The following is a 27,811-nucleotide window of genomic DNA, read 5'->3' as shown; positions in this document are numbered from 1 at the left end:
AACAACCTGGGGCTCATTGTTTCTATGGGGCATCTACAGAGCTGCTGACCTCTGCCAAAAGGCCAGAGGCTGATCCCTCACTCCAGGGAGACCTGCAGTGGTGCCATACTCGCAGACTCCAGCATGCCGGCTTAGCTCAGGACTGTCGGGTTGAACCAAATGCCACCATTTCCTACCTCTAGAGAACCAGAACCGGGGTGGCAGAGCAACCCTACTATCAGCTGGGCTACGCTAGCACTTCCAGGCTGCTGCTGCCTCCCTCTCTGACCTCGGGTGAGTCATTTACTCTGCCGCATACACGAATTCCCCAAGAACGTGCCTTTTGTTTCTAGGCTAAAGGTCCTATTTATATTGCTTCTCCCAGCTCCGGGCTTGGAGTGAGTGAAGGAGCGAGTGGGTAGGTAAATGAATGAACGGAGATGTGGCAGTTCGTTTAATGTCTACCAACTGTGACAGACTTATGTCCCCTTTGTAGATTTGTGCACCAGGCTAAGGTCCCATTTTCCCTAAGGGAAGCCAGACTCTCTTCACTAAGGATTGACCGAGACCTTGCATCTGGCCTCTTCTTCCTTCTTCTCTCCTGGACCTTCATTGGCAGAGAGTCACCTCTCCAGCCTGTGGGGCTTGACCACTGAGGAGGCAGATGAAATCTGCACGCTTCTCCCTTGTCTGTCGCCACCAGAGGTAAAGGCTGCTTCCGCTTCCTGCCCACATGAATGACGTTGGGTTTCTCTACCTCTCGAAGCCAGGGTCCTGGTTTGTGGGGAGGGAGGGTATAGGTGGGGTGGGCAGACAGGCTTGGCTTATGCACGTTGTCCACCATTAGCTTCCGTTCAGCTACTCTGCCCTCGGTCCTCAGTTCTCTTCAAGTCCTTCCACATCCTTGGTGGAGGAGAGAGAGCTTTTGGTTTTGGATGAGGTAAGTGAGGTGTCTGGTTTCCGGTTTCGGGACCTCCAGAAAAACAAACCCTTGGTATTCCGGTGTTCCAAGGAGAGGTTCAGTAGGTGCCGCCTCCCTGGCGAGTGGGAGGGGTTAGGATTGAGGCCTTGGCATTCCGCCCCGCCCCTTCCCGCCCTTGCACTGTTCGATTACACCACTCATACATCTGAGCTGCGCCCTGGAGCTGGAAAAAAAAAATGAACTTAAGGAGAAAGGAGGGCACCTGAGGTGACTGACCCAGCTGTCATCTTTAGTAATATTTGCATTATAGAGCTTCTTTCATCATCTGGGTAGGGCCTCCTTAGGCATGGCCATATTTTATTTAGTTCATCTGTAAAATAAAGAAGGCGTGAATCACCCCCCCACGCCCCCCCCCCCCCCCCCCCCCCGTCCTTCATCCTCTTGGATCGGCATCCCGGGTGCCAGATGAAGTATTTTCAAGAGAAAATGGAAGTCTCAGGGACATGACTGCCACACTCCCAGATGAGAAGTTGGTCTTCTGCTTTCTCTAGCGTTACGTGCCACCTCAGGTACGCACTTCCTCTCCTAACCTTCCTACGCCCACATCACATCCTTTTACCAAATGCCCTATCTTCCTTTAGAGACAAAGGCTGGCCGGCCCTGGAAACCTTCTCTTACCAGATAACTCACTCGTGTCCCCAAGTCGGATGCGGGCGACTGTCTATGTGCACCTGCCAGGGCTAGTCTCATGCCACCAGCTTTGTAACTTATCTCTTCCTGGGAGAAGCCTCTCTAAGCCCGAGCTTCTTTTCCCACTGTGTGGTGGTTTGAAGAGGAAGTGTCCCTTGTAGGTTTGGGCCCATGAATGGAGCAGGCCTCCAGTTTATCCTCTGGTTCATGTTTGTGGCTGAAGATATGATCGCTCAGCATCCTGTCTCAGTCTCCTGTTGCTATGACTCCATTATAGGCTCTCCCTCTGGAACTATCAGCCCAAATAAACTCTTTCTGCCTTAGTCTTGGTACTTTATCACAGCAAAGTAAATAACGCATACTTATAAATCAGGCTTACATCATCTTTTCCTGTTCTTATTGAACTGCATAATTATTTAATTTGGTCATTCACCTATGTATCCTGACTCCCACACAAAGAAAGAGAACATATTTGTCTTTGCCATGATATCCACGGTGATGTGCATAGTTTCAAAGTACTTGGCAGGGCCAGGTAGATGTTTGTTGAGTGAATGCATGATCACCACCATTTCTGCTTTTCACACAGAAAGCTACTCATTCCCATTTTTCACACAATCTCAGAAAATACAACTTTATCCTCCACAATTCTACAAACCACCAAAAAAAAAAAAATTATCTGCTACAATGATTCTGGCACATAGACACTGGCTAGCAACCTCTACCAGTTTGGACAGTTTGCTGTGATGGCTGGCTTTGGGGTGGAAGTTTGTGGACAAGGCATCTGGAGATCCTGTACAACTTGGGCGATGAGTGAGATTGTCTACTTCCAAAGCACCATTTATCTGTTCTTTCATTCTTAGCTATGTAGTCTTGTCTTTCAAGTTAAACCAGAATAATGTTGACTAAATCTCTTGAGGGGGATTTTCAAACGCAAGCAAAGCTATGGTATTTAAGTACACTTAGCATCCATTGAAGGAGCTGTGAATGCAACATCGGCCTACGTCAATGGTCAAAGACAGAGCATTCTGAGAGTCCAACGAACACAACAATGACTATTTTGAGAAGAGAGTCAGTGCTAGGTAGAGTCCTGACAGAAAGGGCTGTATCACAAGAGCCTGAAGGACAAGTCTGATGAAGTCTGAAGAATATTCCTAAAGAGACCAGCATCATGGGAATGACAATAAAGAGCTGCTAAGAGGAGAAATGGCCAATTCAGGTCTAATTTGAGAAAAAAAAAAGTGTAGTCTTGAAGAAGAGACTATTCTCAGGACAGCAGGAGAGAGTGGGCCAAAAAACCGAGCCTTTACACATATATAAATGCTTAGTAAAGACTTTGGAAGAACTTCTGAGATTTCTGGGGTCCGTGATTGAGAACTGAACACGTAAAATGGCGGGAAGAGGCTAGAGAGCGCTGTGTCACGTGGTGTGATATCCGGGGTCTGAAGATCCCCTCACAGGACCACGGCTATAAATGGTGGGGCTGGGCCCATTTGAAACTTGCTAGCTCAGGGATACTTGCCTGAATCATAGTGTCCCTCGCTACCCCCCCCCCCAATTCTTTCTGCATCTGTTTTTCAGCTATTTGAATCTCTGCACCATACAAGCAAAACCCAGCAATTGACTTCCGAAGACCCCGCCCTCTCGCCCTGCTCACCTGCCAGGAAGCTTAGCATGCGCCTTTCTCCTTGTGTAAGCCTCCCTTTGATCTCTCTCTTTCTTCTTTTTTTTTCCCTTTCATTTTTCAGACACCAGTGCCAAATTCATCTGCATATTCTAACCAGCCAATATTCATATCCTGAGAGATCTGAGAGATTCGTACGTGTGGCATCAGGCCAGCCGCAGATGCTGTTGCTTTCCCTCCGTGACAACACATTTTTGAATGCTCTGCCTCATTTGCCGGGCAGGGCAGGAAGGTTCTCTGGGACATGCAGAAAGAACGCTGCAGGGAGAGATGGGGGGCTCCACTTGGTTAAGGCAAATACTCTGTCAAGGAGTTTTGACTTGCAAAAGGTTTTGATTAGAACTATATATGTATTTATGCCTACTTGCAAAGTTAAAATAAATAAAACCCCATTCGCATCAGTAGATGCAGATTCTGATACCCAGGGTTCAGTGAATTGATATCTTCCTTCTCTCAGCTCCCCTCCCCTCCTCTCTGTGCCCTCCCCCACTCTCTTTCCTTACTCCTCCTCATTCCTCTATCCCTTTTCCTTCCATTCTCTTCCCTCTCCTTTCCCATCTCTCCTCACCCCTTCCCACCTTCCCCTTCCTGCATGCTAGCTTGCTCACATTCTCTCCCTCTTCCCTCCTCCTCTTTGTCCTCCTCCTCTTCCTCCATGCCCCTCCCTCTTTCTCTACATAGTATTAGTGATTGAACCCAGAGCCAGGCACACACCCCATCACTGAGTGATACGCCCAGCTCTCTTGGTTTTTCATTTCTAATATGGCATTTTACCGTTGCCCAGGCTGGTCTTGAACTCACTCTTTTGTCCATATTGGCCTTGAACCTGTGATCTTTATGTCCTCAGCCTCCTAAGTAGCTAGGGCCATAGGCCTAACCACCAGACCTGGCTTGAATTGGTTTCTATATCCCTTTGCCATAATCATATTACTATGTGGTATTTCTGTACATTTTAACACTTTCTTACTTACTAGCACTCTAAGATGGCCAAGACTCTTCCTACATTTTTTTCTGGCCCTTGACCCCAGATTCATCCAGTTCCCCGAGTCTCCCTGGCTGATTATATAGGACAATAGTATTAGAAGCTACTCCTGGGCCTGGTATTTCTTGGTCCTGGGGTGTCTTTGCATTTTATCCTTCATAGTATAGTGAGCAGAGATATGTGTGTGCAGTAACCCATGTGATTGTGTGTGTGTGTGTCTTTATATCCATATCTATCTGTTTCCTTAGCTAATCAGGAGTTCCTACTGAACATGGACTTCACTCTGCTCCTCCACATTCCTCGTACAGAATACTGGCTAACGCTGTTAAAAATAAAATTGTAAATACCGAGGAGTGGAAGGAAAAGTGAGAGCAGAAGATCCAGCAGCTATGGAAACCCACCCCAGGCTCGGGTACCATCATGAGAAGACAGCGGTCCTTCCCTGCCATGGCTACATGGCTCTCTACTTTAAGAGAGATCTCCTGGAGAAACTGGGCAGAGGTCCTCTCTCTGGGACTCTGCGCTGCAGACCTGAGGAGGCCAGTCATCTGCGCTGTTGATCTTCACCTTTGTCCATGTTGTCCTGTAAAGCAGGGGATGGGGCAGCTGTACTGTAGAATGGGATCAGTGCTAAGCTTTCTATGCTGCCACTGGAACCCCATGGGTGTCATTCAGCACCAGAAAGGAGCCAGGAAGCCAGGGCCAACTTTAGAGCTTGCTTAGAGCTTGCGATTTCAGTGGGGGACAGTGCATTAGGGCCTTGGGTAGAAATGTGAAGACTGGGCTTAGGGGAGGCCTAGGCACGGCTTCCATTGCCCCATCTCTAACTCCATGTGGTGATCTGAATGAGAAATGTCCTTTACAGGTCATTGAACACTTGGTCCCCACTGGCGGTGCTGTTTAAGGGAGGTTATGGAAATTTAGGGGCGCAGGCTGGCCGGAGAAAGCACATCACTGAGGGTGGTATTGGGGGGCAGTTCCCAGCATCACCCCCACTTCCTGTTCTTTCTCTCTGCTTCCTGTTTGTGGATGAAATGGTATCAGCCAGTTTCCTACCCCTGCTCCCCCATCTGCTGTGCCAAGCCATTTGTCCCCCATTATGAGGAAGCTATTCCTCTAGAACCAGAGCAGAGCTAAAATAATACTTTTTTCCTTAAGTTGCTTTTGGTCTTGTTTTTTCTTTTCTTTTCTTTTCTTTTTCTTTTTAATCACAGCAACAGAATAGTAACCAATACACCCCATTATTCTTATCTGGGTGAATAGAAATGAGTCCTGTCACTGTGTGTATGCATGTATATATGCATGCATATGCTTATTGCAGGGGTTCTCAGCCTTCCTAACGCTGCATGCGACCCTTTAATACAGCGCCTCGTGTTGTGGTGACTCCTCCCAACCATAGAATTATTTTTGTCGCTACTTCATGATTGTGATTTTGCTACTGTTCTGAATCCTGTTGTAAATATCTGATCTGCAGGATATCAGCTATGTGACCCTTGTGAAAGGGACATTTGGTTTCCCCAAAGGGTCATGACCCATAGGTTGAGAATGGCTTACTTATGGACTCTTTAGACATTCCCTCATTTAAGCCTCTTGAGTCTTGTAACAGGTGCAAGCCCACACCTGGCTTTCTCTTGTCCTATTAAATATGCATACCCTGTCTCAGAATCTAGGATCATCTAGGAGACAGGGCTCTCAGGAATCCTGTGAGAGAGTTCCTTGGTTATGCTAATTGGTATGGGAAGATCCATCTTAGTTGTGGGCAGGACCATTGCCTGGGCAGGGGTCCTCGACTGTCTAACAGGGAGCAGCAGGGTGAATTTACCCCTCTACTCTCTGATTGTGGATGTGGCAGGAACAGCTGCCTAAAGTTCCTGCTGCCTTCCTTTTTCATTACAAGGGACTGTACTTGAAATGTGAAATGTGAGCTAAAAGAAACCCATTCTTTTTTAAGATGCTAAAAAACCAAACCCAACCCCTTTAATATATATATAGTATATATATTATATGTATATAATATATATTACACTGCCATTTCCCATTTTATTTTTATGTGCTCACCCGCCACAAAAAAAAAAAATAGAAAAAATAAAGTGTTAGAACCATAAAAGCGATTGGTTTTGCATTGTCTTTTGCAACTGTGACCACTACCTGCAGTTAGTTCTTCTTTCCGTTATATTTTGGGCTTTCTTGTTCTCTTTTCTTCACGTTATTCTGTGCCCACGTGTACTTGTTTACGTGTATACACAGAGCTTTGGCTAGGTTCCTCATATGAAGCAGATGGCACGGCTTTTTCTTTCTGAGATTATATGACCTTGCTTAATATTATCCACTCTAAGCCCATCCATTTTCCTGCAAAAATTTTGAAATTTCAGTTTTCCCTAAGAGCTGAATAGTATTTCATTTTGTATACATACCAGATTCTCATTATCCATTTATCTGCTGATTGACATCTTGATTGAGGCTGGGTTTTTTGCTGTAGCAAATAAAGCATCAATAAACACCGTGTGTGTGTGTGTGTGTGTGTGTGTGTGTGTGTGTGTGTGTGTATGTGTGTGTGTGTGTGTGTGTGTGTGTGTGTGTATGTGTGTGTGTATGTGTGTGTGTGTATGTGTATGTGTGTGTGTGTATGTGTATGTGTGTGTGTGTGCAAAAAACTCTATGGTAGGATATGGACTTCTCTGGGTATATACCCAGGAGTAAAATTTTGGGTCATATGGGCAGCTCTATTTTCAACTTTTCGAGAAATCTCCCAACTGATCTACCTGAACACTGGCTGAATTAACTCCCCCTCCCACCAACAGTGAGTAAGGGCTACTCCCTCTGCCCAGCTTCTCCAATGTGTCCTGACAGACTTGTCGACAACAGTAATTCTCACTGGGGTGGGACAGATCTCATCAGAGTTTTATTTTGCATTTCCTTTATTATCCATCTGAGTTCCCTTTCCTCTTGGCTTTCCTCTCTCTCTCTCTCTCTCTCTCTCTCTCTCTCTCTCTCTCTCTCTGTCAATTCAGTTCAGCTGCCCGTTTCTTGATTGGCAGTTTTACCTCTTTGGTATTTAATGTCTGCGTTTCTTTGCAAATTCTAGATAGTAACCCCTTGTAGCTGGCACAGATTTCCCCCTTCTGTGGGCTGTCACTTAACTCTACAGGTTCCTTTGCTTTCCACAGCTTTTTGTTTTCATGCAGCCTTGAGTTGATTTATTTACAAGGTGAAAATATGCAATCCAATGTATGACTTTGTCTCCTTTGTCAAAAATTAAGTGGCTGTTTAGTGTCAGTTGCTTTTGACAGTATTTTATCACAGCAACGGAAAAGAAACTAAGGCAACGAGATAACTTCTAGAAGAAGAGATAAATTCCAGAACAGAATGGAATCTCTTCGTTACAAAGTTTGCGAAGGGAGGTAGCTGTGGTGAGTCTACCCTTTGCCAATATTCTCCATGAGCGGAAGGAGTAAGAAGACAAAACTACAACTCCCAGGATACCATTCGGCCAATCGACCACTTTACTCCGCCCTCTGGCCGTGCCCACCCGCAAACCCGTCTCTATAAAAAAGGCTGGAATGGCCCAACGGCTCGCAGAGCTCAGTGGTGGCGCAGAAAGTGTTCACTTCTTCTGTTTCGGGCTGTACGCTGTGGTTCTGCGCCTCCAGGGCTTTGCTGCCTGGCGAGCGTCCTCCCTGTACCACAGGATCCTTGCCCGACTACAAACCCGAGGCTTCTATTAGGATAGTCTGGATTCGCCATAGGGGTTTCTCCTAGCGCGGATTGTGTGTTTGCGTTGGCGATGCTCATAGAAGAAAGGCGCAGAGCTGTACGAGGAGGCGGGATGCACGGGTCAGAGCCCTCGGTGGCCTCCGCCCGCTGCTCTTGGCGCCGGTCCGCTCCTGGAGATAGCGCGGCAGCCGCCTGGGAGGCGAAGCGCGTAATCTCCGCGCTACCCACGCGGGGCCGCGGCGTGGTGGCCGCACTTTGGCTTTGGGCGCTGGATGGACAGTGGGGTAAAGGGTTGGGGTTCCCCTAACGTGGATTACTTGGTGCTTATCAACTGGATTTAGAAGACTCTCGACCTGGTCTCCATCATCCGTGGGTTGTCTTTCCATCTCCCAGCCGCTCTTTCACCTGGAGGTAAGTTTCCCCCCCGCAGTGCGCAGTTGTGGATTTGATTTGCCCTTCTTTAGCCTTGTGTTGGTTTTTGAAGGTTTAAGGATTGACGTCCGGGAAATCATTTTAGCAACCCTCAGGTGGACCCTACTAGCTCAGATCTCTGTAGTCAGCGGCTGTTCTGGGCTCATCGTCCTGTCCTGCGGCATGGATAAGCCATTGGTTACCCCGCGCCAGGACAGAGAGCGCCTGCCTTCTTGGCACTTGCCTTTTGGCAGGGTTGGTCCTTTGGGACCCTTTGCTTTGCTAGCCATGCCTCTCCAGGAAGCTGCCCATTGCACGCAGCGGGCTGCTGAGGCACAGTGTTTGCAAGAGGCCACGGGGGCTGGGTAGCCGTGGGAGCGCTTGGTGGATACTGCATTATTTTCAGGACTGGGCTGCTGTGGAGTTGATGGAGAGATGGGTATTGGCCACCATGTGAGTACAGTTTACCAGGGCAGGAATTTGGTCCAGTGTTTGCACCTACCATCCTCCTCCTCTTGGTGTGACTTTTATGATGAAGAAGACTTTTGCCTTAGGTCTTGAGACATAACTGTAAATCATAGGAGTCAGTACTCAATAATAGGTCTCTCTCCTCCTTGTCCTTTTGTGATTGCGTTGTAGTAGGGAGGTTGGTACCTGTCACGAGGTTGTCTGAGAGTAGGTGTTTGTTGAATGAATGATAGAGCTTCCCCACCCTAAATTACACCAGGTTCCTCTGTTTCCTTTTCCCTCCTGGGCTCTCACCCTTAATTCCAGAACTTTCCCCCTGGTCCTGGTTTCCTGGGGACAATTTCCAGATATGGATTTCTTCTCCCCTCCCCCACCGATCCCTGTCAGCAGTCCTGAGGTGTTCTTTTGGAACGTGTGTGTGTGTGTGTGTGTGGTGGTCCATTTCCCACCCCAGAACTCCCTCCAACAGAGGAAGCTATTCAGCCAGGGACTGGCTTTGGTGAGTGCCCAGGAGCCCTGAGGTCTCAGTCAGCACCTGCGCAAGGAGGGCAGGCTAGGCAGCATAGGAAGAAAAAAAAATGTTTTAAATGAAGTATTATGAGTCTTGACTGTCCTGCAGAAACTGGGGTCCTGCTGCCCCTGGTTCCACCCAGGTGCTTGTGGATGCCCAGGCTGGTTCTGGACGGTTCTCCAGTAAGAAGCGCTGTGTATCTAGCATTGTGGCGACCGGACGCTTTCTGCCAGGTGCACGTTTCTGTAGTTTCTTGTTGTATGGGGACGGGGAGAATGGGTCCTGGAGAGATCGTCTGTGGGTCCTTGGTCAGTGAGACTGGTTTCAAAGGGCCTCTTCTAGGGTCAGGCTGAGGGTGTACAATCCACAGTATTCGTGACTTTGTTTCCTGTTCATGTGCCTCTCCTCCGATCCCCATTTATGACTCTCGTAGCACTACTGAATTCTGCAGCCACCAAGCAAAGGATTGCTACTGTCTACTGTTGGATACTTAGGTATTTCCAAACTTAGCCCCAGCAAGCAAATGCCAAGGCGGGGGAGTCCCTTAGTACCTCAGTATTTCTCTGCACTTGGGAGGACGCATCTCGACTGGTTTCTAGAGATTGTCCTCTTTAAGTCTGTCGATTGAACGTTGGAGAAGCCTTACAAGTGGAAGACATTTCCAAGAGGGTTTAGAGGCGAAGGGCACCACTCATCTCTCACACAGCCTTTCTCTTAGGGAGGGGACACAGAGGCATGGGGCTAAAAACCACGAAAAGTTCACTGAGCCTGCCAGGCCTACCCACTTCCAAAGAGTCGTTCAACACCTCCAACCTCCAGGACCATTGGCTTGACCTTCTCCTGCGAATTATGCTAGCAACTGCTTCAGTGACCCCGCAGGTCTGTGTTTGCTAGGCAGCAGGATTTAAACTACTGCCTTTTCTTTAACATTAACCTTTGAATTGAGCACGGATCTAGATTTATAGGAAAGCGGCAAATACGGCCTCTCCCGTCTCCTTTCCCCAGATTCCCCACATGTTAACATCTGGCTTGCACCATGGTGTATTGATCAGGCCCCCGGGGCACCAACAAGGATCTGACGCTTCTGACCCACGATTCCTATTACCCCATTGGTGTCCCGAGTGGGGCCCGAACTCATCCTGTATGCTACAAAGCCATCTTGTAAAAATGGAGACTGAGGGAGCACAAGAAGTGGGTGGCTTTTGTTCCCAGAAGGCCTGAAATTGAGAGGCCACCTCCATCTCCCATCCATCCCCACTGACCCATCCTGTCTGACAGCTGCTGAACAGGATCAGGACACCCCACCCTCCACCCCCAAGGACCCCATGGGAGGCCCAGACGCCAAATGAAAGAGCCATCTCTCCGTCCCCGACTTCATCGAACTTCCACCAGGCATGTTGTTGAGTGAAAATTGGGTTATTAACCGATCTGTCCCAACACGTTTCTGGAGGCAGGAGATGGATAACATCCGGTGTGCGTGAGAGGAGCCCATGAGCAGCCTGCCCCATGGTTGAGTAGTATGTGGTGCAGTGCTTGCGCAGGTGACTCACGACCCAGGAGTGGCAGGTGTGTCAGGCCCCTGGCGTGCAAACCTCGCTGAGGTCGAATTTCCTGGTCGCAGCTAAAGGGACTGACAGCCTTGCTCTCGCCTCAGAGTGGATTGAGGGAGTTGTGGTTAAGAGAGTCTGTCTTTCTGTAAGAGATTTCCTTTGGGGGCTGGGGAGCCAGCGTGAAGGACTTTGGGAATGAAGGCCTTCACATACAAGATCATGTGTGAGAAGGTTGATTCTTGGCCTGCTGAAGCCCGTGTGTTGTCTCTCCTCAGCAAAGGTCCTACAGTGAGCAAATTCATTTTCTCTTCCTCCAGGAAGCCTCTCTGACTTCCTCGCCCCACACAGCTCCTCCATACGCCTTGTGCAGCGTAGGGCTGCCTGCTTCCGGCATAGCTCTGCTTCTCCAGTGTGGAGTGACTGGTTGCACAGAGCATTGATGACATCTGTATGAGGCTCGGCAGTTGGGAGGTCCCTTCGGTCCCAGGAGAGCATACATCTAGGGTCTGGCTGTTGGACTTGATTTTTCTTTGAGGATCCGGAATGTCCCCACCACCTGTACTATTTGATTGTTTTTGTTTTGTTTTGTTTTGTCTTGGATAGTCTGGGTCTCACTCTGTAGTCCAGGCTGGCCTTGACCTTGAAACAATCCTCCTGCCTCAGCTGCTACACCCTGTCACCCTGTAGTTTGTAGTGGGAGAGATCTCTAGTCTCTGCTCTTCCTCCTGATGCAAGGCATTTCCTGTTCCCAGCCCACAACCTGGAAGGTCATCGCAGGAAGTATTACGGGAGAGGGGCAGGGGCGCAGGATGGGCATGGGGGTGGCTCTCCATCCTTGCTCTTGTCCCTCTCTCTCAGGACTTGACCTTGAACCCCGCCCCCACTAACCCAAGGAACCACAGCTCTTCCTGGATCTACCCAGGTCTGGTTTAGACTGTCCCCAGCCCTCTTCAATATGCCTTCAGACTGTGGCTTGCTTGAGGATGAACGGCCTGGAGACCTTGCTTAGCCACGTCCCCTGCTTGCCCCACCTTAGTTCTGTTTGGATTTGTCTGGGGCTCAGGAGGCAGCAGGGTGGGCTGTGCTTCTCACGTGCTCACGGGGACATTATACAGGAGAAGACAGGGAACAACTGCTTTTTCCTGGCCGCAGACCCCTTTGCTCCACCTCCTCCAGGCAGCCTCTGTGGGCTTCGCTTCTCGTATTCCAGTCTCCTTTGTTCTTGTCATTTGTTGGTATTGTTTTTTTTTTTTTTTTTTTTTTTTTTTTTTCAGAGACTTCTCAAATTTGTGTGTCCTTTGTCCGTAGCGAGACGGTTGTGCCGTGGGCGGGTACATAACAGGAAACTCTTTAGTGTAGGAACACATTAGATCTGCAGTCCGTCTCCCATATGTGCGGCCCTGGAAGCCTGGAAGGTGTCCCCCAACTGGGCTACTTTGCAACAGCGTCCACGCAGACCACTGTGACCTTGGGTTGTGACCATGTCAACAGAAAGGTCTCCATGGAGTCAGTGGGCATCCTCTGTGCCAAATTATCCTTTTAATGTTGGGACAGGTCCTTCCTGCCGTAGCCCAGGCTGGCCTTGAACATACCATCCTCTTGCTTTTGCTTCTTCCCCCGCACCCAGCTAGCAGCCCCGGCTACCGCTGTGGTAGAGCCCGGGGTTCACAAGAGGATGGCATTTCAGTCAGGCTGCTGGTTAAGTGTGCTCTGTTCAGAATCCCTCAAGCTTAGCTTCCTAGACTGAGCTTGTGATGCCTCGGGTGGGGTAGGGGGCTGGAGGGGGTCCCATATGATACTGTTCCTGTTTGATTCTGTAAGGGGGTAGGAGGTTGGGGGGGGGGTCCCATACAATACCATTCCTGTTGGATTCTGTGAAAGTCCCAAAGCCCAGAGGAATCCCGCGACCTGCAAGAATGCTGAGGCGGCAGGTTTCCATCCAAGAATCCTTCCTGCGCCGTGAATCATCACCTCCTCCTCCCTGATCTGGTTTGTTGCTACAGGTTTTCGCACAGAAGTCTCGAATCCAGGTGCCTTAGTGTGTGGTTAGACAGAAGTGGCTGTGTTTGGGGCACCTGGAGTTCTGCAACCCTAGAAATAGATCAAACCCCTCCGCTCTGCGAGCTTACCCGGCCTTCTGAGCTGCTGAGCTCAGAAGATGCTGATCTTTGGTGTCTCTTGCGCATCCATTTCTTTTGCCTAACAAGTGGGCTCCTGGCCTCATTTAAATTGATCAATCTGTTTTCCTTTGCCTTCACTGGACTGGGGAGCCTGGGATGGGAGAACTAACCTAGTCAGCCCTCCAGTTCCAGCGAGCATGCTCTGTGAGCCAACTGTAGACGTAGTTCCAGTCACGCGACTATGGGCTTTCCCCCTGCTTCAGGCTGTAAAGACAGTGCCCACAGGATGCGTCCTTAGACACTTATGCTGTTCCTTTCGTTCCTCTGCCTGTGGCCTCTCGTAAGAAGCCAAGTCAGGAGGGGTTCTGCCTTGCTTTACTTATAGAGACAATGGTGTTGGGGGGTGCTGGCCTTTAGGGGTTTCCTCTGTATTCAGAAGGCGCTCAGAACTGTTAGGTGACTGTCATTGTGTCTGCAGATCTGACTTCTTAACTCATTAAAAAAAATCCATTATTTTATCATAATAAGATATGCAGAAGGTAAGAATTACAGTCTTTGTCTGTTTCTCTGTGTACAGTTGTGGCACTTGGTCTGTGCACTGCTCAGTGGTCACCCAACTTCCGCAGATAGCATTTGCCCTCAGAGAAACTCCATATTGATGGCGCACTAACTCCCCGTTTCCCATCTTCCTGGCCCTGGAAACCCATCTACTATCCTATCTGCGACTTTGACTGATTGCTAGTCACTTTAGCACAATGCCCTCACATTTATCCATGCTGTAGTAACATGTACCCATTGCTTCTCCTTCCTGAGTCCCAATGTCACCTCCTTCTGCCGAGGCCTTCCAGCCACAGTAAATAATGCTGTCACCGTTCTGGGTGTGTAAATATTCGTCTAGGTTCCTGCTTCTAGTCCTTTGGGTCTGCAAACAAAAGTGGAATGACTGGATCATGTTGTGATTTCATGGTTAATTTTTTTTTTTTATTCAAGATCCACCCTGCCTTCCCCTGTAGCTGTACCCTTTTGCCTTGCTAGCCATCGATCACACACACTTTCTAGTCCACACTGTACACCCCTTTCTCTTCCCCTCTCTCCCTCCCTCCCTCCCTCCCTCCCTCCCTCCCTCCCTCCCTCCCTCCCTCTTGTGCTCTGGGGAGCTTGTAGCCTAGAGGAAGCAACCTCTATTAGGAGTTAAATTCCCTCAAAGAACCCAGGGACAGCAGAGTTGCCCTGCAGTTGTCCATCTCTGGATGGCAAGGCTCGGTGGCCTAGTGTACTCGTGAAGTCTTACTATCTGGGCTGCAGTTTTCCTGTGCTCTGGTGCCCATGTCCCATCTGACATTACCCTCAGCCTGGTGATATCAGGCTGTCATCTCACCTGAGGGAGGAAGGCCTTCGGGCACAGATTAGTGCCTCCAAGGCTGTTTACCTAGGCCCAGCAGAATTCACCTGTCGACCTGAACTCCCAACCTGGCAGAGCTGGGGAAGGAAGGTGTTTGGAAAGCGCCTGGTGTGGAGGTGTGGGGACTGGAGGGCTACGCGGAGCATGGTCTCACTGTTTAGGGGCACTCTGGGGTGAGTCCTCTCTTCCTGCTTGTCCCACAGCCTCAAATTTTCACGTAGGAGCGAACCTTGTGCTTCAATGGAAACTTTATACATTTTACTAATGAGCCCTTTCCTGTACAGCTGGGTGGCCTGTGGTTTAGAGCCTGAGCCCTATAGCAAGGTGTCAGATTTGGGGGCAGAGCCGTGGAGAGAGAGCCAGGATCAGGGCTGGGTTCAGGCGATCTCCTTTCTTCTCGTGCTTTCCTGTGCGAGCCCAGAAGGTTCGGCCTGCTCTGGGTTGTGATCAGCTATCCGGTGCCTGCATCCAGTCTCCAGTCGGGACCGGACATTTTCACTGAGTACCTGTTATTAGCCCTGGGGCACAGGCTGTGCTCATATTCGAGCCTCCCAGCTCTCTGTACCTTACCCCCTTGTGGTGAGAGGGAAACGGCTTGTGCCCGAGGATGCTGTTTTTTGCCATTTCAGTTTCTAACATTTTTTCACTTTTAGACTTGGGTGTCAAGAGCTTGCTTGTCCTTAGAGCTATTTGGGGATGGTGGAGGAATCAGGCCACACCTTGGGGTTTACCTCCCGTAGCAAATGACTCCCAGTGACCTCTTCCCAGGGTGAACTCTGCCCCCGACCTCTCCTCTTTGGCCTTTCGACAGATACACTTGTTTGTGTGTTAAATTGATTCTCAGGGGATCTGTGGTTTCTGGCAAGCCCACTTTGGCGTTCAGGTATTCGGCGGTTTAATTAGATTTCTGAGTGGAAACCAGGGATGTGGTTAACCAGAGATCTGAGCTGGTCTTGGTTTCTCGCCCCACCCTGACCACTGGGCTGTTTGGGCCTTTCCAGGGTTGGTTTTTATCTTTATTTAAGTACCTTTCCTGTATCCTGGCCCTCCCTTCTCCTCTTTGTTGTGAGGGAAACTGGTAACACCCCCCATGCACCTCTTTCCAAACCCTTTCTCTAGACCCTTGTCACCCCAGGAACATGTCTTCTTATAGGCAACAGCTTGGGAAAGATATACCTGTAGGCGCCCGTGTGGCTTGCTGGTCACACTGGCCATCTGATGGCATCATTTGAACTTGTAAGACGGACTCAGCCAAGGGGCTTTATCTGCATCACATATTGTGGTTCAATCAATTATTGCTTTCCCAGGTGGCATCAGCTTGACACAAGCTGGAGTTATCACAGAGAAAGGAGCTTCAGGTGAGGAAATGCCTCCATGAGATCCAGTTGTAAGGCATTTTCTCAATTAGTGATCAAGGGTGGAGGCCCATTGTGGGTGGTGCCATCCCTGGGCTGGTGATCCTGGGTTCTATAAGAAAGCAAGCAAAAAAGCTGAGCAAGCCAGGGGAAGCAAGCTAGTAAGTACCATTCCTCCATGGCCTCTGTATCAGCTCCTGCTTCCTGACCTGCTTGAGTTCCAGTCCTGACTTCCTTTGGTGATAAACAGCAATGTGGAAGTGTAAGCTGAATAAACCCTTTCCTCCCCAACTTGCTTCTTGGTCATGAAGTTTGTGCAGGAGTAGAAACCCCAACTCAGACAGCTGCCAATCATCTAGGTTCTAGCAGGAAAAATGGGCCAGTCTCTAGTCTTGCCCAGAGATGACTTCTTTTCATTTCCACGGATCTTCATGGTCTTGGGGCTCTTTGGGGACTATTCCTAGGATTGCCAGCTTTAAAGATGGAGTCATAGCTCAACAGTGTCCTGCCCAGCCAACACCTGCCATTTCTATGACTGGATCTATCTTGCTAGGTCTCTGGGCTCAAGTCTTTGTTCATAAAAGGAGTGTGTTTACCTCGGTAACAGGCTTTTAGTTGCAGGTTTCAGAGAAACTGGCTTGACTCAGCTTAAAATGATCCTAGGTTTCAAACAACTGAGTCTGGGGGCTGTGCTTTTCCGGTATTTGTGGGTCTCCTTCCCTCTGATTCTTTACATCTGTATCCAGCTCCCTTGTTAGGTATACCCCTGGTGGGGGCAAGAAGGGCAGCATCTCAGGCCTCCTGACTGCAGATTCCTAGTGTTAACGTTCATTAGGGCAGACCCTGGGCCACCCTCTGTTCCCCATTGCAGCTGTGGCCAGGAGATGGATCACATGATCTTTAATGTCACATGCTTCACAGCCTGGCTTCCCAACCCCACTAGGATTCTGCAATGGAAGCAGAAGTAGACAGGGAGAGATGCCCCATGCACACTTGATGTGACCAACGTGGGCATCGGGACACGACTGAGCACCTGCACACTTTTCGGGTATGCTTGTTGTGAGCCTGGAGGCACGCTGATGCACACGGAAAGCTGGCTGGTGAACACGCCCTAATAGTACCTTCCTCTCCTACCTCCTCCAGCCCCAGAGTCTTGTTTCTTCATGGAGACGTTGCTTTGCTCCACCATGGAGTCAGGAGTTTGACTCATGGGTTGCTAAATCCAGCCTCGCCATGTGTCGCCTGTGACTGGCTTCTTTTTCCTCTACATCGTTGTCACAGAGAAGCATCCCGGTGCGTTGAATGGCACCCTTTACCTGGGGTTTCTTCAAAGAAAAAAAGCAGTTCCCTGACCGAGAGTATCCACAGGCCCTCGCTATTGTCCCCTGTGTGTCCCTTGAGGGAGATGCCTTCTGTCCCTTCCTGGCATTCACAACCAGTAGCCAGGAGCTGGGGCAATGGATTTGGGCAGACTTCTTGCCAGACTCGTGCGTTTGGCAGCCGGCAGGGAAGCTGAGAGCCCAGGGAAGCCAGACATGGAGTCAGTGCAGGCGTCTCGGCACAAGTGGCTGTATTGTGACAGTTCTTTCTCGTTCACACGTTCATGTGCCAACTTGGAAGGAAATCTCCCAAGCGCTCCGCATGAGAGCGGCAGCTTTGATCTCCAGGCTGTGGGGCTGGAGGTGGGGGACTCACTTGATCCTCACTACACAGGTAGGCTTTGAGGAGCTGTGACTCATGCTCATGGGTTCTGTGAGCCCTTAAAGGAAGCTACACAGCCCTGGGAGGGGCTGTCAGCCGTCCTCATTTACCACTGGCGGGGGGCATCTTACCATCATGAATAGATTATTTCTGTCTGAAACTTGAGTAGGGATTGTTTTCTTAAGGGGGGAGGGGGAGAAGAGGGTGTGATTCTTAGGTATTGAAGGTATCTGGGAGGAAAGCAGGTTGTTCCATTTACCAGAAGAGGAAACTGAGGCTCCAGGAGCTTTTGTCACTCATCTGAGTCACTTGGCTGGTCGGTGACAAAGCCTTTAGCTGCATGCTTGTAGATGTGTGTCCTTTTGGAAAGTTCTAGAAGACACAAATCAAATGAATTTGCATCATGTGTCAGTGGGTGTAGTTTGTCTTCTTAGAACAGTGTTTCTTTCACCCTCTCAGAGTCCATTGGAAATAGATGACTTTCTCTTCTGTAGCTGAGACAGTATGGCCAGTGTCAGAATAATGAATACCCAAGCCACAAGGTTCATCACTGGGTTAACCCATAAGGAGCTCTCATTGGGCACTCCAGGGGTTCTGGGTGTCCCCTCACTTCTATTCCTTCTATTTGTTCTCCCCCTTATCCCTCCCATGGGGCGTGGCATGGTTTGGGGAGATACCAATAAATGGGAGGCATTGTCAAGCTTGCAGTGACAGAGTCTGGATCAGATGGAGACAGGTCTGTCTTCGCATGCCTTTAATCCCAGCACTCGGGAGGCAGAGGCAGGCAGATTTCTGAGTTCGAGGCCAGCCTGGTCTACCAAGTGAGTTCCAGGACAGCCAGAGTTATACAGAGAAACCCTGTCTCGAAAAAGCAAAAAGCAAAACCAAAACCAAAAACCAAAACCAAAACCAAAACAAACCAAAACAAAAAAACCTCCAAAACTCAAAAAACCAAAAAAACAACTAGTACATTCCCACAACACCATCCTACCCCTGTTTGCTTTAGACAGTGCCCGTGCCCAAAGCATGCCTCAGCATTGTGAATGATACGGAAACCCATTGACTGATACGGAAGCCTGGGTTGGTCAAACTGCTGTCCCGTTAGGCATTTACAAAGACGATCCTGAGAGGGTTTTCCCTGCATCCTCAGTAAGGAAGGCTTGTGAGGATGGGCTGTGTGCTTCCATGGGCTGATGAGGAAGCAGACGGACCTGGTGTCAAGGGGTCCTCGGGCTCAGTCCACGGGGAGAGGGATAATGCTGTTTTCCTGGAACCCAAAGCTTAACTTACAGGGCAGACCTATTGCTTGGGTCCACTCTTTGGATGCTATGCCTAGAACTAGGGGGAGCCATGCAACATCACCTTCTGACAGGTTGCTGAGATGCCCTTCCTTGTCTGAGCTGCACCCACTTCCTGCCATCATGTAGCTGGTCCTTTGTACTCTTTAATTGACGTGGCTGGGAGGGTGGAGAATGGAAGTCCCGTGACCTTGAGGTTGAGGGAAGATTTGGGGTTGAAGAAGGCATCGTTCACTGTAGTAGGTGGACTTAAATCCTTCCTTCTACTGATTAAAAAAAAATATTTAGGTTTTCCTATGTGTGTGTGTGCAGATGTGTATAGATGTGTGTGTAGATTGTGTGTGCCTGCAGATGTGTGTGCGTGCAGATGTGTGCAAATGTGTGCCTGTGTGTGTGCATATGAAGGTCAGAGGACAGTGTGCAGGTAGTATGTAGATATGTGTGTGTGTAGATTGTGTGTATAGGTGTGTGTGTGTGTGTGTGTATTCCTGCAGATGAGTGTGTGCAGGTGTGTGTGTGTGTGTGTGTGTGTGCATGCATATGAAGGTCAGAGGACAACTCTCCTTGCACCTTGCTTTTGAGGCAGAATTTCTCGTTTCTACCACTACACCACTTGTGTTAACTCACATCCCGTTCTCCTGTCTGTGTGTCTGTCTTACTGTATGAGTGTTGGGGTTACAGAGAAACACCACAGCATCCGGCTTTCTACCTGGGTTCCTGGAATCAAACTCTGATCACCGGGTTTGGGCAGCCAGTGGAGCCATCTGAACCGTCTCCCCAGCCCCTACCACCCGGACCTTAGACCTTCTGTGATTTGAAAAAGTCAGCTCTGTGGTTCTCTCTGCTTGGACAGGGGCACATCTGTGCTCTCATGTTGCTGGATTTAATTGGGGGGAGAAAGTTTTCATTTTCTAACTAGAAGGCCCAATTCCCTCTGGGGTTTTTCTCTAGGAAGTGTAGAATTTGGGCTGTGGTTTCCATGGGCTTTGGTGAGGTGACTTGTATAAAAGCAGTGTGTGGACTTCAGTATGGAAGGTAGGTGGGACGAATAGCCAGCCTGGGGATGTGTTGGCTTGAGTGGCTAGAGGGAGGTGTGGGGGGAGGAAGCCAGGTGGCACCTTCTAGCTCATAAGTGTTGGGGGTCTGCAATGGCTAGTGCCAGCCCAGGACCTTGCCTGGGTCCTTCCTCTGCTACATCTCCTGCCTCCTCTTTATCCATTAAGTTAGTGAGTCTCAGCAATGACAGTGAACTTGAGGCCTATATTTTCATCCAAGGACCAGGATAAACTCATCCAGGATTGGCTTTTTATTTTTGCAAAGTTTTCTTTTGCACCCAGAATTCCTCTTCTTGATGGCTTGTAGCCATGTGTACCACTACCACCACCACCACCACCACCACCACCACCACCACCACCACGACTGTTTCATGTGCCTTGGCTCCTCTCTTTCATGGAACCATAGGTATGTGTTCTCTGGTTTTGTTGCTGCCCGATGCATCCAACTGCAAAAGCTGCCCCATTGATTTTCCACATAGGATGCTGGTCCATGTGGCTGGTCCCAGAATCCTCAGGCTTCTATCCTCCATGTTTTGTTTCTATCTACAAAGTCCTGGTCAGCCCTGGTCCCAGCCCCGTCCTTTGCTGTGACATCACAGCATAGCCTTGGGCCGCTTTATCTTCTCAGAACCTGGTGACTCTATCTATGCCTCTTTGGTTAGCGTGGACATTGAAGGTGTCTCCTCTTTCCTTAGCTGCTTCCTGCAGGCCACGGACAAGGCAGGGGATTGCTGGGGCTGATCCGAGTGGACACCTCACTCCAGGAAGACCCCTTAACTTCTTAGGCCTGTGCACAGTCACGTCAATAGAGTGAAAATACAGAACAACCGCTCGGGAGCACTTTTTATTTAAAGGTTTAGTGGGTACCGCGTCCATCCTTTCCCTGGGTGGGTATTTGGACTCTTGTGGCTTTTGGAGGGTGCCTGCTTAAGACAAGGTAACCAAGGTTCCCCTCCTTGTAAGAAAGACTTTTTTTTTTTTTTCCTCTGGTGTGCTGGTAGCTCACATCCTGGATTTGGGACGCAGATCTTGTGCTGACAGGAGACCCAGATGCCAGGAGAATTCTGCTCTGTGGAGCTGCTAAGGCCCAGCCATTCATTCAGTTGCTCCTGAGGCATAGAGAGGCCTTGTTACAGCCTGGATTGTTCTGGCCATGAGAAGGACTGCCATTCCTCCCCCTTTTCCCTCCAACTTCCCTCCCCTCCCCTTAGGAAAAACTTCACCCCCCCTCCCTTCAACATCCCTGTCTTTAAGAATTCCCTCCATTGTAGCCCTGGGACAGAGACCCTTCTGTGAGCGTGCTGGAGGCCTGTCCTGGGGACACCCCGCCCCCCCTATTAAAAGCACATTGGAACAAGCTCCCCATTCTCCTCTGGAGAGGGTCCCTCTGTCCCAGGCCAAGGGACTCTTAAGGGACCGCTTATCCTGGGACATTCAGTTTACAAAGACTCCTGCAATGTCAGATAAACTCTCTCAGCCAGCAGAGGGAGGGGGGACAGGAGGAGCACAAAACCCCCTTTATTTTCACCCCTGCAGGGAGAGCAATAAAGACTTTGTGCTGGAGAGCAGGGGTCTGAGCAAACAGAAGACGGGGGTCTGCACCGGCTTTGATGGGAAGAGCCTTGTGGGTTATTATCATTGCAGTTTGGGGGAAGTGTTGGCATGGGATGGTCAGTTGCAAGTTTTTCATCAGGTAACAGATCCTGATCCTGAAGTCCTCCTTCCCCCAATCTGGAAACTAAAAAAAAAAAAAAAAAAAAAAAAAAAAAAAAAAACCCTTTGGCAAGTTATCTTTGCTGGCCAAGGAGAAATCCCAAAGTGAAGTGGTTATATTTTTATTTTTTCCCCTATTATTTGGCTAGGGAAAACCTCCCAGTTCAGTAGACTGGGCACCAGCTGTGTAACTCTGTATGTATTTTAGAAGAGTCATGGTCTCAAGGACTTTTGGTGGCTCACTGGGGAGGGTGACCATCTATGAGTGCCGTGTGTGTGTCCCTCACTATTTAGAGCAGACCTGACTGTGGTGTGGCACAGAAATTTATTTCTCTCAGGTCATAGACACCAAAAAGTTCTACAACCAGCCATTTTTGAGAGCAGGGCATCTGAATGTTTGTTGAACAGCCACGGAGTGGAGTGGGCCCTGTGAACAACTTACCGAGCCCTATACCGTCTCGATGAGACAGGCTCATCTCACGCAGGCTTAGCAAGACTCTGAGAGGGAAATCCCCTTGCCTTGAGTTACTTCCTGAGGCTCCAGTTCCAACTCTGATGGTTCTAGACTCTCTCTCGCTCTGTGTGTGTGTGTGTGTGTGTGTGTGTGTGTGTGTGAGAGAGAGAGAGAGAGAGAGAGAGAGCGAGCGAGAGAGACAGACAGACAGACAGACAGACAGAGACAGAGAGACACAGAGAGAGACAGAGAGAGGGAGAAGGGGGGAGGCGCATAGGCACTCACCTCACAGGCTGCACTCTAACAGGGTTCGTTCATGACATCTGGGGTGTGGTGGGGCTGAATGGGTGAAGATCACAGCGATTTGTGGAGATTGCCAGGCCTGCACCTTTTAGGAGCTGACTCTGGGTTGGGCTTTATCCATGGCCTTCCTGCCTCTCCCCAGCCTCCTCAGCACAAGCTGAGCACTGGCCATTGAGATTCAAGAGAGCAAGGTGTCAGTTGGCCCTGTCTCTGGCAGGCTAAGCACACACCTGTAAGGGGATGGTGGTAGTGAGGGTTTAGCCAGCTCAGACCCTGGGAGGGAGGTGCCTGGCTGCTTTTAGGGACCTTACTGTCATAGTCTTACCATGAGGACCCTTCTCCGATGACATTTCTAGAGAGAAGGCTCCTCACCCCTCCCACCAGGAGAGGGTCCCCATGTCTGTGAGCCTTTCTTCCTGTTTGTTTTTTTTTTTTTTCCTCAAGAGGCATGGTAGGCCCTGAAGCTGTATGTGTAAGTGCACATACGCACGTGTGGTATGTATGTATGTATGTATGTATGTATGCATGCATGCACTTGTGTGTGTGTGTGTGTGTGTGTGTGTGTGTGTGTGTACTGAGTGCTGCAGAGGCAGGAGGCTCCTGAGCGCTGATCTGTACGCCTCTGCCCTTTCTTTTCTACCCCAGGAGGAGACAGGGAGCTGTGACAGGGAAAGGGCCTGTCCAGGTGGGCTTTGTGGCTGAGCTCAGAGTCCTAGCTCATGGAAGATAGCTGTGAGACTAGATGGGCTAACACTGCAGGTGTGAGGTCCTTAAAGCATCCTTGTCTAGTCAAGTGCACTGCGCCCACTGTGGGACCTGCAGCCCCGACACCAGAGGCTGCCTGGAGTATGAACCGAGGTCACCTTGGTGCAGGGTGGATCCTGCAATGCTGGGCAGTGGTGAGGAGGGGTGTTGGTGGGACCTTGTCCTCCTGCAGATGGCAGGGGCTCCTGGGCTTTGGGGTTGCGAGTCCTGAAGGAGGTGGGGTATGGCTCTCAGGAAGCCTAGTGTCTGTCCTGCCAGTGTGCTGGTGAGCGCAGGACTTCCTGCTTGAACACACGTGTGCATGCAGAAGATATCAAACTCAAGTATTCAGGATGTAGTTGGAAGCCTGCTACTTGAGAAATTCCTCATCCCTCAGCTACGGGGGCAGATCTGTACCAAGGAACTGCGCGCAGTGGCAAGCTTGGGTAGATGTTTAGGTCTGGGTAGATGCTGGTCAGAGCAGAAGAGAGGAGCTGAGGCTGTTGTCCTGAGGGTTGGGGGATGGTGCGGATCTTGCGAGTGGATGAATGCTGGGTTTTGGAGAGACATTAGCAGCCCAGCTTGGACTTGGAAGGTGGGTCCCTACTTCCTTTACATCTTCCAGAATTGGGTCTAGAATACAGGAAATGCCGTGTGTAGGCTTTTGCTAACTATGGACTCCAGGAGAGTCCCTGAGGATGGGTGGGCATGGATCGCTTCTCCCACCCACACCGTTCATTTTCATCTCCCATGGCAGTCACTGCCTCTCCTGCAGTTCCTTGGTCACTTCCTTACCATGCTGATAACACCCACCTCTTGCACATATAGGTGTTCAAGGCCTTCCAACTCAGTGCTTTGTAGAGAGTCCTATTTCATCTGTCAACCTGTAGCTTGATCAAGAGGAGGGGGAGGAGGAGGAGGAGGAGGAGGAGGAGGAGGAGGAGGAGGAGGAGGAGGAGGAGGAGGAGAGTCCTTTGGTACCCATTGGGTTGTATCTGGGTACCTTGGTCTTAACTTCTTTTGCCCTGAGTAGATGACTTGAAGTGGAAACTTAAGGGTCCTTTGGAGAGTCAGCTGTGTCGGGCGGTGTTTTGCTGGGGCAAACACAAGAAGGAGCGTTTTCTTGAAGGCAGACATAGGTGAAAGGATGTTTTGCTCCAAAGAACAATTTCTAAACTGGCTCATTTCCCCCATATCCTTTCTTTTTCACTCCCTCTGGTGGGTGGTAGGCTAAGAAGGGAGGTTAAAGTGTTTAAGAACCCCAATTAAAAGTAGGCATTGAAAACTTTAAGCTACAGTGATTTGCCATGCCTCTTCATATCCCAGGCAGAACACTGGCCGTGAGTTCTCACGTTCTGCTCAGGTCTGTGTGTTTTGGGATATCACATGCGGGAGGCAGGCAGGGGCTCATCCTCTTCTGGTCTCTTTTGCGTTCCTCTGTGCTTCAGGTCCATCTGTCTTGGCTCTGAAGTCCCCAGTCTCTGCAGGGAGGAGGGTGGTGTACTTCCAGCAGAGCAGTGAGGATATGGACGCTCTATCGTCCTGTACAGCCTTATCCAGGGAATGAGGGTATGAAGGTGTCATGGCGCTGACCTGGTGACTGCATCAGCCCTTGGAGGTGGCTGATGAATGTCAGAGCCAGATGAGAGGTCGGAGGTCTATGTGTCTGGGTGTTGATTTCAAACTACCTTCCCTCGCTCTGCCAGGATAGAGGCTCTGGGCATTTCTTTGCTGACTCCTGAACCCTACCAAGTTGGAACAGTCAACCTGTGTTGGGCAGGGTGACGAGCGTCTCATTTTTGGCTCAATGTTCCTGTGTGCGGTTGCGCCCTGCCTTCCAGGAGCCCAGGAGAGCAAGCCCTTGTTGTAGAAGCTCATGCAGGTTGTATGGACAGTCTTCAAACACATCTGGGGCCCCCCTGACTCAGCTTGTTGGGGAGGAGCATCAGCTGCTGTTTGGCTTTGACCCTATTCTACTTGAACTTTTTTGAGGGGCCATGAGAAGCGTAACCCAGTCTGTCAGAGGTGTTTTGGAAGACTCACCGGAAAGTCATTCTGTTTTACCTGTATGTGAACCAGAGGGAGGGGCTGGGTTAAATGGGCCACAGGCACCTCCCGTCCCTGGACAGCCCTTCCAGAAGAACGAGAGGAGAAACACTTCAGCACAAGTGTTTCTCCCTCCCCCAACAGTGTCATAAGACTGCTGTTCTTCATCCATGGTAGGGATGCTTTGCATAAAGGAGACTTCAGACAGGGCAAGGCTGGGAGGGTGAGCAAGTTAGTGGCAGGAGGTGGGGGCGCTGAGGGACCGAGTCATTTGTTAGGGCTATGGAAACAATACAGTGTTTGTCTCCAGAGGACGCTGGTGCTGGGGAAGGCGAGCCAAGATGGGCCCAGGCAGAAAGAAAACAAGCACAGGTCTGAGGAAAATGTGGTGACCCCCGAGGAGCAAGGAGAAAGAAGCCTTTGTCTCGGGAGGTCGGGGCAGGGGTGCAGGCAACGAGGCCTGTGGTATGGGACAATCGCTGCCTCTCTCCTGAGGTCCTGGGTCCCTAGAAGAGGCTCAGAGGGACCAAGACACCCACCTTGATGGGAGTTTCAGGAGTGGCTGGTCTCAGACCTTTCCTTCTGGAGTGTGCTTGTGTTTTAGGGTCTTTATCAGTCCAATTCTATGAGGGTGGTGCTGGGAAGGAGGAAGCCACAGTGGAGTGCGTCCCCCCCTGGAGTTAGGAGGGAGAGTGGACAGAAGGTCTGTCCTGGCAGGTGTGTGTGTGTTTGCTACAGCATGGCTGGCTGATCTGATGCCGGGACAGAGATGTCCCTGGAGCTTGGAGATCAGCCAATGGGATCCCAGGAGGAGGATGTCAGTAGGGACTCTGTGTGTGTGTGTGTGTGTGTGTGTGTGTGTGTGTGTGTGTGTGTACTGTTAGTGAAGAAGCAGACCTCTTCCACAGAGCTCTCTGGGAGACTGACAGTCCACTCCTACACACGCCTGGGCAGTTATATCCTCTCGCTCCACGGACTTGGCTTCCTTTCTCACCATCAGTTCAGAGTCCCTCCCCCCCCCATGGGATTGTGGGTACACACCAGGGGCCCAGGCTGCCCTCGAACTCACTATATTGCACAGATCAATCTCAAACTTATGGTTTCCCCCCTTAGCCTTCTGAGTACTGGCTTTACAGACTACATCACCATGGCAGGTATTTTTATTTTTATTTTTATTTTATTTTATTTTATTTTATTTTATTTTATTTTATTTTATGTGGGTGGGTCTTTGGCCTGCATGTATGTGTACTGTGTGTATGCAGTGCCCACAGAGGCCAGCAGAGGATATCAGACTCCCTAGAGCTATAGTTGTGGATGGCTATGAGCTGTTTTATAGGTGCTGGGGAAGAGTAGCCGGTGCCTTTAGCCCCAGAACCGTCTCTCCAGCCCCGTGGCTTTGTCTGTAACGTAGACCCCTGACTCCTTGGCAGATGCATCCTTTCTGGGCTATCACTGGAGTCCTTGCTGAACTTGTCTTTGTCACATGACAGTAGCCATGGATGCCCTGCAGGACAGTGTGGTGCTGAGAGCGGCCTTTCCGTTCTGACAGACTCAATACTATGGGAACCACACGAGAACTTCCTAGGGGTCTGGCCAGTCTCTGTGCCACTATGGAGAGAGAATGTTCTCGAAAGATGGCAGAGGATTTTAGGGTCTGGGCTGTGGCTATCGGCTATTGTCAGCACAGCAGCACATACATATATGTGTGCTCAAACACACGTGTGTGCACACATGTGCACATGTGTTCCTCACAAGGGGTTTAGAGGTAGGCAGTGTTGTGACCTCTGTTTGACTGATGGGGTGGCAGAAGCACAGAGAGGGCTAGTAAGCTGCTGTCAATCACACAGCGCGTTAAGTGGTGCCACCTGGCGCCAACCCAAACCCTCTGGCTACAGAGACTGTTCCAAGTGCTTAGCAGTGTTTCCTGCCCAGCTGAAGGCTGCTGTGTGTCAGGCATCCTCATGGTCACGCCTGCACTGCCAACAGCTCTGTGCGGATAGCCTATCTTTATCCTTGATTCACAGTGGCAGATCCACTCAACCTAAGGACTCCAGGTCGTTTGCTTGCAATGACACTCCATCCCCCGGTCAAATGGTGAGGACCTCTGACCTGTGTGAACACAGCAGAGCCTTTGGGGCATCAGAGGAAAGCCAGAAGGTGTAGCTGGTCTGGGAGAAGGAAGAGGGAACTTGCCCTGTGTGGGGAGGGTCTCTCTCTGCCTTCCCCCTGACCCCCAGGGTGACCTGGACAGCTCAGGGTCCCAGCTGGTCCTGCTGACTCTGGCTGTCTGCCAGCGCCTCCTAGTGGGCTCCGCATTACGGGGCAATGTGGTTTTCCTTCTGTGCCTGGGCTCCCCCTCATTTTTCATTGCCAGTGATCCTGGAGGCATACGGTTCACATCAGTCTAAAGTGGGTGGCATGACAGTGGCCTCGTGGTATCCACCCCCCCAACCCAGAAGCAAATGGCTCATGTTTCCCTTTAATTGTTTTGGAGCCCTGTCTCTTGGGAGCCTCATTCATTGCTGGCCTGGGGGACCCTGCATTGAGGAAGAGGCAAACACAGCAGGAGGCGCCCAAGCAGGGACAGAGATTTTTCTCAGGGAGGTTAAGTCAGTGCTGCTTTGCAAGGCTGGTCCCCCATGCACACCTTGCCTGTCCACATCACCGCTCTTCCTAGGCCCTTTCTTCTGCCGTCTCTTGCAAGAGACATAT

General features: G+C 50.1%; 2 long non-coding RNA genes across 2 annotated transcripts in view, besides 1 other annotated feature; both read left to right on the top strand.

The window, feature by feature from the left end:
* 4732490B19Rik (RIKEN cDNA 4732490B19 gene) lies at nucleotides 1-6,355 on the top strand. Its single transcript, NR_040276.1, has 4 exons — nucleotides 1-273; nucleotides 476-684; nucleotides 3,170-3,280; nucleotides 4,503-6,355. It is a non-coding gene; the product is annotated as an RIKEN cDNA 4732490B19 gene (long non-coding RNA).
* A 1,476-nt stretch (nucleotides 6,356-7,831) lies between these two features.
* 2610035D17Rik (RIKEN cDNA 2610035D17 gene) overlaps nucleotides 7,832-27,811 on the top strand; it is a 157,933-nt gene continuing 137,953 nt past the window's right edge. The window contains exon 1 of the long non-coding RNA NR_015556.2: nucleotides 7,832-8,379. This is a non-coding gene — a long non-coding RNA (RIKEN cDNA 2610035D17 gene). The remainder of the gene's footprint in view (nucleotides 8,380-27,811) is intronic.
* Nucleotides 23,486-27,625: an enhancer, noted in NCBI's record as "VISTA enhancer mm1766". NCBI's record gives its function as "enhancer in: ear[4/8]" and the evidence as "EXISTENCE:transgenic organism evidence [ECO:0001131][PMID:17130149]".

This window comes from Mus musculus, chromosome 11 (assembly GCF_000001635.26).
Source record: "Mus musculus strain C57BL/6J chromosome 11, GRCm38.p6 C57BL/6J".
In the NCBI taxonomy this organism is placed as follows: domain Eukaryota; kingdom Metazoa; phylum Chordata; class Mammalia; order Rodentia; family Muridae; genus Mus; species Mus musculus.
The sequence above is the reverse complement of the archived record's forward strand: the minus strand, read 5'-3'. Positions and strand labels throughout refer to the sequence as shown.